General features: G+C 35.3%; 2 pseudogenes; one reads left to right on the plus strand and one right to left on the minus strand.

Annotated features, from left to right (window-relative positions):
- Positions 1–1873: 1873 nt before the first annotated feature.
- Positions 1874–1992, minus strand: LOC120614568 (uncharacterized; annotated as a pseudogene).
- A 4925-nt stretch (positions 1993–6917) lies between these two features.
- On the plus strand, positions 6918–7036 carry LOC120614508 (uncharacterized; annotated as a pseudogene).
- The last annotated feature ends 4268 nt before the right edge of the window (positions 7037–11304 follow it).

Raw genomic sequence — 11304 nt, forward strand, 5'->3', positions numbered from 1 at the left:
GGTTGAAAAAGAAAGACAAGTAGCAAATAATTCATAATTGAGAGAACAATAGAAGAAATAAACCTAATAATAAATTTGCTTCTTGTCTTAAAATTCTAAAATCCTAAGAAATATGGACAATGATGGAATTAAAATTGGGTGAATAATTTCAAGGTAAACCATGTAAAATGCTTATGCATAAATTATTTTCCAGACTTGAACTGCTTATTTAAAATAAGGCCAAAGCCTAGTCAAAAATTTGAGATTTTAATAGATCGTAGTAAAATAAACTTTAGATAATTTCCTTCTCTAATTCACATTTAATTCTCCAATAAACATATTAGATATCTATAATATCACTATTTACAAAAGAGAAAACAGAGCCCTTAAGCAGATTAAGTCATTCACTCAAGGCTACAAATTTACTAATACGATCGAGGTAAGAGTGTTCCAAGTCTTAATGCACTATAAACTCATATTCCGTTCATTTCCATTGCTCTTTCCAGTACATCAGATAGACTCTTAGTCACAAAAATTTTCTCCCTGGAAAAATTTTTTCATTCATGATTGAAAGCAAGCAATATAGACCGGAGGTAAAAGGCTAGCACATCTTCTCCCCGAAACACAAGTATAAAACTCGACCATATTCTCAAAAACAACCATTTTAAGGCTCTGAAAACTGAACAAAAGCAAACAACAAATTGAGTAGTATTTACACATAAAACAGCTGCCGGAACTTCAGGTAAGAAAGGCAGGTGTCAGTGTCCTCTCTGTGTCAAGCTGCTCCCAGCCCTCTATACCCGGATCGGCTGGGCCTGAGAACTGCACAAAAGGACTCCATCCACGTCTCTGAGCTGAGAGACTTGACCAGACTTTAGAATGGCCTCTAGCAGCTCAAAGCCTCGTCCTGAGGGTGGCCCTGGCCCTCCTCAAAAAGCCTGCCTCAGAAAGCCACCTTTGTAACTCCTGTCTCCACCTCTGAGATGTGAATCGTCTACTACCCAAAGGTGCTTCCTCAAGGACCTAGGTAGGGGCTGTAGCCCCTTCAAAATGCTAACACCCAGGAAGAAAGCTCGCTCTTTCTTACCACTTAGCTGGGGAGGGGAGAGGGAAGAGTGCTAACTTATTTGGGTACCTTGATCCAACTTGCACAACTGCCTCTGGTCATAAAAATACAAGCAATTTGTTTCTCCTCTGCAAAGTGCCAATTAACAAGCCCAGATGGCTTAGTGACATGGGCCAAGACCCACCCTGCCATTAAAGCTCTTCAGTGTCCTTCCTTGAACACAGCTCAGTGTTTAAAAGGCCTGCTGCCGTTCATTTGGGTGGAAATGAGCTCAGTTCTAGACTGAAGTCTTTTTCCTAATAGAGTAGAATCTGAATAAAATCTGTCTTTACAGACTTGACCTAGAATCTGGCTTTGTTTCTCTTTAAAGCACAGTAGATTCGTCAGACTCTGATTTCTTTTAACAACAGAACAGATGTATCCAAGTGTGGCTAACTCTAAAAATCAGCAGCTTTGCTGCCAGAAGAGGGTGAACTGACTTGGAGCAAAAAACAAAAACCTAGAGCCAGCAGCATTGTCAGTAAAAGAAGCAAATCTGGTAGGAAATAAATAGGGGTTCTAGTTGGGTTGAGTGCTAGAGAATCCAGAAATTTAAGAAATCTCTAGTTAATGAGCAATCCATAAAAGGGTTAAAAAAGCTCTTCACCTATGCCTGGGTAACTCGGAAATCACAGGTGTGCGCTAGGAAGACCTGAGAGACCTGACACAGATATTAAAATTGCCTGAACTTTGTTTGTTTGTTTATTTTTAGGCGAGGCACCCCTTGGTTTACCTCACAGATTGCAAGGACCTTGTTAGCTTACAATCCTTTATTTTTTTTATTTTTTACGCCTACAGTACCTGGTCTTCCTAGGTGGTCTCTCATCCAAGTACTAATCAGGCCCGACCCAGCTTAGCTTCTGAGATCAGATGGGATCAGGCTTGTTCAGGGTGGCATGGCCGTAGAAAACTACCTGAACTTTAAATGCACTCTCCAACCCACACACTGATCTATAGTGGGACAGTATCTTGGTAACAGTAAAGCTATTCCCCTGCCTAATCATTGGCTAACCATTAAGCTATGCACACACAGGAGCAATCCCCAGGAATTCATGATTAAAAATAAATATGAGACTAAAAAGTACTGATAAGAGACATCTGTGAGTAAACATCACAGGAGGAAATAATTTACAGATTAAATACAGGCTTTTTTTTTTATTTCAGGAAAAAAATCAGAATCTTGAGCTCCTACTTTATAATGTGGACGCCTGTCAATAAAAGTTAGGAGAGTGGAAAAAATTAGAAAAGTGTGACCCATCCTCAGAATAATAAAAGCAATAGAAATGGACTCTAAGTGGAACCAGATTTTGGATTTAGTAAACAATGACTTCAAATCAGCTATAGTTGTGGTCAAAGAATAAAAGAAAATCAAGATTCGGGTATTATAAAATATGATGAAAATAACAAAAATGAAATTTCAATAAAAATAGGAAGTACAAAAATGCAATTTTTAGAGTTGAAAATTAAAATCACAAAAATGGAATATATAGATCAGCTTAACAGAAATCGAATAGGCAGAAGAAAGAATCAGTGAAATTGAAGATACAGCAATAGAAATTATTTAATTTGAAGAACACAGAGAAAATTAATGGATGCAATAACAACTGTAAATACATACATACCTAACAAAAATTCCACAAAATACATGAGGCAAACGTGACAGAAGTAAAAGACAAATAAGAAATCACCAATTACATTTGGAGATTCAATATGACCTTCTCAATAACTGAAAGAACAGCAAACCAGTAAATCAGCAAGGATAAAGAAGATTGTATCAACACTGTTAACTAACTTAATCAAATTGACATAAATAGAACATTCCACTCACTGACTATAGACTATAACCTTAGCATAATATAAACTTAGTGTGGCAGATAGGAAGGAACCTGCAAAGTCTGTTTGGTGACTCCTCAAGGTGCCCCATTGTTTCTGGGTGGCCCAGCAGGAAATCCTTTACCAAATGTTTGCTCTTTCTCATCTACCTGTGGATTGCCTACTTACTCTTTGAACTCCAGACTCCTGCTTCCCTCTCCTTAGTCCAGATTGACATATAAGCCTCAACCCCCCCATTCTTACAGAACCCCCATATGTACATACAGAGTAAATCAGGTTATTTTCTCCTGTTAATCTGTCTCATGTTAATTTGATTATTAGTCCAGCCAGAAGAATTTGGAAAGGTAGGGAACAAAACTATTTTTCCAGTCCCACATAATTATACCCCAATGAAGCCAAAAACATTAGGTTGATATAACAATCTGAAGATGCAATTTAAAAAAGACTCACACACACACACATAAATATTATTGAGAGAAAATAGAGTAAACAAATGGTACGATATCTCATGCTCATCAATATTTCTAAGATGACAGTGCCATACTTCCCAAAATAAGCTACAGATTCAACATAATTCCTATCAAAATTATATCCAGCTTTACGCATAGAAATTGGTAAGTCATTTCTAATATATATAGGATCTGATTCCTAGTAATTTACCTGCTTCATCTGTGGCCACTTTTTCCTAGACCCCGCACTTCTGCCATTTTAGTTTCTTTAAGTCTCTTCTATGCTTCCTCCGAAGGCGGGCTTTTTGTACCTGCTGTTTCCTCGCCAGGGGATGCTCACCCACACCTCCCTCTAACTACCTTCTTCAGATGAGATGGCTTTCCCTTAGCGATGTTCCCCCAGGCCACGCCCTCTCTGCCGTGTGCTCTCTTATTATCATTTATCTCTGCTCCGGAGTACGTACTGCCATCGTACTTATGTAATTAATTGAATAACTTGTTGTTTGGTGTCAGTTTCTCCTACTCAAATGCAAGCTTCTCCAGAAAGCCTTAATAATAACTTCCAAGGTTCCATTCCCAGGTGCAAGGAGCTCAGCGGTGCTGTTGGCTGCGATGGGAAGCTGACAGGGCCTTTCACTTGGAGTTGGGTGTTAGTCTCATGGCGTTGATACCCCAGACCCTCGGATCAGTAGTACCTTCCCTACATGCCTGCATTTTAAGCGCAAGAGTTTATTTCCTGGAGAGTATACATACATTTCTTATGTGCTTGATTAGAAAAAGCGAAATCTATAAATGATCTCTATTTACAGCTGACTGCTTAATATTCAGGATAATTTCACTGATATCAAATTAAAAATAGAGAACAGCATTATATTACTTTTAGTATAACAAATGTACATAGAAAACAATAGTTTTATTATTAGATCAGGAATTTCAAAACATCTTATCTCTATTTTAACTAAACATGATTAGTTTTCCATAGTGAAAAAAATTATAGATTTGGAAATAAAAAACTTGGCCCCTACTATTATATCCCATCTGTAAAATATATCATATCTTTAAAAGTCCTTCCTCACAGGTTTATAGTTAGAATTAAATGGGATAACGTATTTGAAAACTCTTTATAAACTCTAAAATACCGTACAGATGTTAGTCACTGAGTGTGAGTCCATTACAGAGAGGAGGTGAAATCATTCTATTTTATGTTCCCAGTGGATATAGACTTGAAACACATTTACTAGACTGTCAGTTTCTTTCCTGGGAGTTTTGCTAGCATAAGGAGTGCAGCAGAATCGCATTATTAGACCCAGAGGAAATATTTTATTCTCAAAATCATGTGCATGCAGCAACTACAAGTGTGCTTGACTTTCCCATGCAGAAAGTGTGCATGTACACATCCACAGCATGACACATTCAATTAAATTATGAAAACTTTATATGACACATTGAAATTTCTCTCTCACACACACACATACACACGCACCACTGGACTGATTCAAGATATTTTGTTTCTTCAAGCCAGAGAGAGTACTGATTGGACTACCTATAAACTTCAAGTTTTCAGTTGCCCCGTGGGATATTTAAATTGCCTGTCAATGAGGGAGGAACACCTATTAGTGCAGAATCTAATGTTTCTAACAATTACTACAGACTGCTGCATCATATTAGGGGGTATAGGAACAGCTAAGTTAATCACCTACACCATGTCCTTTGAGGACCTGGAAAATTTCTTCTCCAGTCTACCCCAGGAGCGTATTACAGTAATATGAGGGGTGTTATGTCCTTTTCCTCAGAAAATGCCTGAGCTAGTTCATTTTTATCTGAGCAACGATGCAAGACCAAGGCACTGGCCAGTCTCATGGCAAACAGAATCACTTCAGGAGAAATCTTCACTTCACATACCCGTGCCCTGCTTCTGATTCGTTATTTAAAAGGCATCCATTCATTTTGTATAAATGTTGGTGATCGGCTAAGCTTCAGCAGTTACTTTGGGGAAAGAAGATGAAGGTTTGGAATAGCCCAGATGAATTTAATGAATATCTACCCTGTGAGCAGCAATATCGGAGCTGACAGCAGCAAAATTATAGAATCAGAGAAGCCAAAAACATTAAGGCGCAACTGGATGACATCCTTAGGCCCACGACTTTAAAGGGTGGCATGGAATCGTGTGCACATCAAATTAGTCATCAGGTCGAACTGCAAGTGAATTCACCTTCTCTGTAAAACTTTGGAATTCCCACAGAGAGGACTTGGAAGGCAAACATATCCCTAGGTGAGCCGTCAGATCACCTGATCCTGTATAATTACATGGAATGAGAATTTGATACATGACAGTAATTACCTAGCTGAAGGTGCAATTAGCCATTTGTGACCTCATTCTGAGTGGCAACTAATTAACCCTTAATGTCAAAAATGTCAACCTTCATCAAGACACCAAAGAGAAGTACTACATGATCAGCTAATACTTGTTCCAACCTATTAATGGTTGGATCTGTCATTAGAAATGTGAATATATCATTTTTACATCAGCGTTTATGTTAAGGTTTGGAATATGTTTTATTTCTTTTATTTTCAGGCTACATTTTCTTTCTTTATCTTTATGTGGTAAAAATCCTTTTCTGAAATAAGCTATCATATGCATATAAAATAATCATCTCTCAGTGAGATAAAACATAATCAGGAGGTATATAGTGAACTATAACTTGTCACTGGCATGGTTATAGAAATGGCAAAGAATGTGAAAAGAGTGGAAACTGTGCTATCATTATCATCATCAACGCCTCTCAAATACTGGCGTCATTGGAAATTGATTCTGGTACCTTGATTTTCTCGTAAATGCTAACAACGTAAGAAATGGCCTCTGGGATTATACGGGGAAGCCTAAAACCATGATTCTTTTTAAACTATTAAATACTGGCCTACAATTAACAGTAGTCTATTATTTCTCCTTGTTATTTACTGTCAATAAAAACAAAATTAGAAAGTCTACACAATGTACGTGTTTGGTTCAAATAAGGAAAAGTGCTACATGTGTTCTTCACAATGCATGGGTTCATGAGAGTAACCTCAAAGATAATCTTTCAAATAATCAGCAAGGACCTATCGCCATTTGCTCTGAAATTAGTCCAATTACTAAATAAGGTAAATTTATTGAATATATTTTAAAAATATTTATATTACAGATTGAAAACAAAATCTAGCACTGATATTTCATTGTTTTGGATTCATTACTAGAAAAATATGGTATGTGCTGCTGAAATTCTTCTATAGGCTATTTGATTTGATTCTTCTGCCTCATCCAGGTTGTTTCAGGGGTCTAAATTTCACTTAGGTAATTTTATTATTATTTTTTTTAACAGGGAACCAAACTATTTTCTCAAGCACCTTAGAAACTCGTGTTTCTGGAGCAGAACAAGTACACAAGTCTAACATATACTTTAACTTGTACATGTGGCAATGAGTCCTGATCACTTTATTTAGAAGTTCAGAAAGGGTAACTGATTAGAACTTGTTCAAAATATTGACAATTTTTACTATTTAAAATTACTCTAGTTGATGGACTTGCCACCCTGAACAAGCCCGATCCCGTATGATCTCAGAAGTTAAGCAGGGTCAGGCCTGGTTAGTACTTGGATGGGAGACCACCTAGGAAGACCAGGTGCTATAGGTGTTAAAAATAAAAAATAAGGGATTGTAAGCTGACAAGGTCCTTGCAATTTGTGAGGTCAACCAAGGGATGCCTCACCTAAAAAATAAATAAATAAATAAATAGATAGATAGATAGATAGATAGATAAATAAATATAAAAAATAAAATTACTCTAAAGTCCTATTTTATACTTAAAAATAAGATAAAGACATATCACTTAAATTCCCTTAACTATGATAAAATTTATCCTTGTATTTACTACATTTAGAAAGATATTCCATGATGCTACTATTCCCCTGAAGCTGCCAGGAGAAGCTGCATAGATGGAAGATGCTAAGTTCAATTCGAGATGAGAAGTACCTCTACAGATTCAATAATCTTTCAGACCAGAAAGGAGATAAAGTCTCTTGTACAGATAGTGAAGCTAGGAGTAAAGACAGAACTAAAGCCAACTACTATTCACTTATTAAATGGAAAGCAAAACATCTGCTTGGTAATGAGATGCAAAGTCGTGTGGTTACAGGAGGTGGCCTGCTTCCAAGGGCTTACTGCATTTGTTCTGGCTTTCCATTTGTTCAGACTGGAAATTAAAACTACATAACACAGATGATAAGCTCAGCAGCCAAAGTGGCACACTGAACCCACCGTGTTCACTGTTCTGGCTTTCATGTCCACGGCTCTGAGGCCCGCATGAAGTGGGCCTGCTGCTGCACCTTTTCAATGTGGTGGGCTGCTCCGGGCTCTCTCAATGAGGCCAAAACGCTGCCACTCAATGGATGTGGCAAACTGATGATTCAAAATTACAGTGTTTACTCAAAACAATATATTTCCATGAAACAGTGTGTAAGCCAAGGGAGAAATATACATGCAAAGCATGCCTCTTAGCAGTTGATCTTGGTTTTTCTGATTGAAACACATATAATAAAGTCTGGGAAGCCTGTCCATAGTCATACGTTTTATATGTGTGAATATAAGTCACCTTTTCATCAACAAAGTTTTCAGTGTTATCACATTCTACCTTGATACTTTTATAATTGTTAACTGGGTAAATATTTTAAGGATAAAATATTTCAAACATTTGGCTCAATATTTCAAAACACTGTGAACTGGTTTTATTGCTGAAAATATTTTAATTGAAAAGGATAGAACTTTGTCATTGGTAAGAAATGATAAATTATTTTAAGGTAATATAATGAAAGAGCTTATCAGCTATAAGAGCTTACGAATTTTCAAAATATATAGCAACATTTTTTAAATTGATAGTTTAGCTATTTCTGTTCTGTAAAAAAAATAATGTTCACTCTTATGGGATTAAATTTTTAAATTCAGAAAATATAATTTACACTCTTAAAGCATATATTTCATTAAGCAAAAGAACTGGGATTCAAATGTTCAAATGCGGGTGGCTATGATTATCTCATTTGCTAATGATAACTACATTTTAAAAAAAACTCAAAACTTAATAAAAAGAAAAAAGGTGCCCCTATAATTGAAATGGAGAATTTGTTATATTGTTGTCCTCATGCAGAATATCCCATAGCAATCTACTTTTCTGTAATACTTGTCAGACAAACCAAAGTACCATAGAGACAATTTTACACAAAAATTATATAGAGATGTAAGAGGATACATATTGCTGTCTAAGAATTTCTCATCAGTTACCATCTAGGTGGTCATTTTCAGAAGGGTGAGAATGTTTACTATTAGAAAATGTATTATAATTCTCTTCCAAATGGTCAGAGGGAAAGCTTCAGTGAGAAAGTTGCCTTTGAGAAAATTCTGATTTTGAAGATTATCTCAATGTGAACAGGAGTACTTGCATTAGAAGAATGGAAAATAAATGTCCCTAAAGGAAAAATGATCTGAATGCACGTTTGTGCACTGTGTGTCTGTGTGTGTACTGGCATGGACAGAGTACAGGGGTGAAGTTCAGAAGAGGCTAATTCACAGAGCCAGAAAATAAATTAATGGAATGGTGAGAGAGGAGAATAAGGTTTCTTTTGGGTTTTTTTGTTTTGTTTTGTTTTGTTTTTGCTAATAAATAGGGAGCTTCTTTTTGGCAGGATGAAATTGTTAGGATTTAGGAAGTGGCAATGGTTGCATGACCTTTGGAATATACTAAAAACCACTGAATTGCATACTTTGAAAGTATAACTTTTATGTGAATTGTATTTCAAAAATACAAATATTTATTATGTATTAATGTAAATACATAATTATATAACATAATTCATGGAGAAGAGAAAGCTCTTTGCTTGAGTGTAATTCCAATTAATAAATGTAGAAATGGAAATAGAGAATCACCATTTGACAAACATCATGGTAATAAAAGTTTCAGGTAATATCAAAAGGTATCAAAAATAAAGAGCAAATCTGTGATTAGAAACATGATATTTGCACTGTTGAAAGTATCTACCTACCAAACAAATCTAAAAGCAAAGAAAGAAAAAATAATTTTTTTAAGTATGTAAAGGCCCATTTTCTCATTTATATATATATAGATAAAGGAGTCCTATTTATAGAGTAGTTAAAACAATAACTAATACTTAAGCTAGGTCCATCATATGATACAGCCAAAGAGATCACCAAATTTAAAATTTATTATATTCCATTAATTATAAAATTGCACTTATTCACATTATAAGTATTCTTATCTTACTCTGTGATGGCGCAATTCAGGTTTTCAGTCCCATAGATGTGGTGGTGTGTCTTCATATTTCTTAATCACCACAGGTATCATATTCTCTTGACTGGAATATTCTACTAACAATTGTACAAACACATATTCTGCTTATATTGAAATGGAAACCAGTACCCCCATTCTCCTAAGTGATTTTGAAATAAAAAATCCTCAGTACCACTTTGAAGACTATCACATTTTCTTTTACCTGGATATTTTTCACAATGTCTTTAAATGTAAAAATAAAACACATTTAAAGTACTCTCGGTTACATCATGTAGTATCTATGATATAAGAGGAAAGCAATGTGAACAATCTTTTAGTTTCTGTCCTCAATAGTATTTATGGAAGTAAAAAAAAAAAATCTCATATATTAAACAAAAATTCTATTTCTGTTGTATATTTTATTTCACGTTTATGTAATTTTAAATAATTTTTTCATTTGAATTTTTATTCCATTTTATAAATAAGCCAGTATACTAGCATCTACCTGAGATTTTAATTATAAAATAATTCCTCATAATACAAAAGCAATAGCAAAATTTGAATACAGTGATTAAATCATTCAGCTATGAGCACTTCCACAATTCAATTTGATTCCATTGAATTTAACTCCATATATTTTGTACTTACAATATGTTTTACAATCTGTTAGATGGAGATAAAAGATGAATGAGACACTATTGATGTTTTCAAAGATTTTTTGATCTAATCAGGTGAGATATGAGAGAAGTAACTGAAATACACTTGCCCAGCAAGCCGTCAGTAAGGCAGGCACTGTTAGTGATGTGTCATTTTTAGCTCTAATTCAAAAGCAAGAGAAACAATCTTGTCATCGCTTTATCACTGAAGATAGGCAACTACCTACAAGTGAGTTCTGGTTATGACTAACCTTTAGTTGGGGACATATTTGGATGGCATACAATAGATAAAACACATTTTTAAGCAAAAAAAAAAAAAAAAAAAATTATGCACATTCTGACAAGTGGTTCACATTTAATTTAGAGTATGCCACAGCATTCAAAATGTTTAAGAATATCAACTGCTGAGGCACACAAGTCTTTCTTATAGGGTACTTATCCAAATATTGATCATACCTAACAATGCTTAGTTTATAATATGTGACAATATTACAGCTCAAGGCAGTATAGCTCGAGGCCAAATAAAAATATAGAAAAGTAATTGAAAATAAAAAAATAAATAAATAAAGTTTAATAGCTTCAGATTTTTAAATAGAAATCTTCAAGAAAAAAAATCAGAGCATAAAAATTGCTAGAATTATATATATAGACACACATGTGTCTGTATGTATTTATATATAAATTCTATATAAAGTTTACCGGGGCAGGAACGGGAGTATCCACATGTTTCTCAGGCTTTTCAAATCCCTGAATTCCTGTTGTAAGTCACCTCGCCAATCATGTCACCTCCTGCCCACAACGGGAAACTCCGTTCTAGCCTGCTTCATTATTCATTCATTCTGCAACAAAGCCTGCTCTTCTCTACCCTTGTAATATTGTTCACAGAGCCTCCTTCAAACCTCCCTTCCTATTTCCTGTATCTCTCCAATGTTTTTGACCATATACCAAATAGACCCCCACCATCACCTG

The sequence above is a fragment of the Pteropus medius genome, unplaced genomic scaffold (assembly GCF_902729225.1).
Source record: "Pteropus medius unplaced genomic scaffold, Ma_sr-lr_union100, whole genome shotgun sequence".
NCBI classification, from domain to species: Eukaryota; Metazoa; Chordata; class Mammalia; order Chiroptera; family Pteropodidae; genus Pteropus; species Pteropus medius.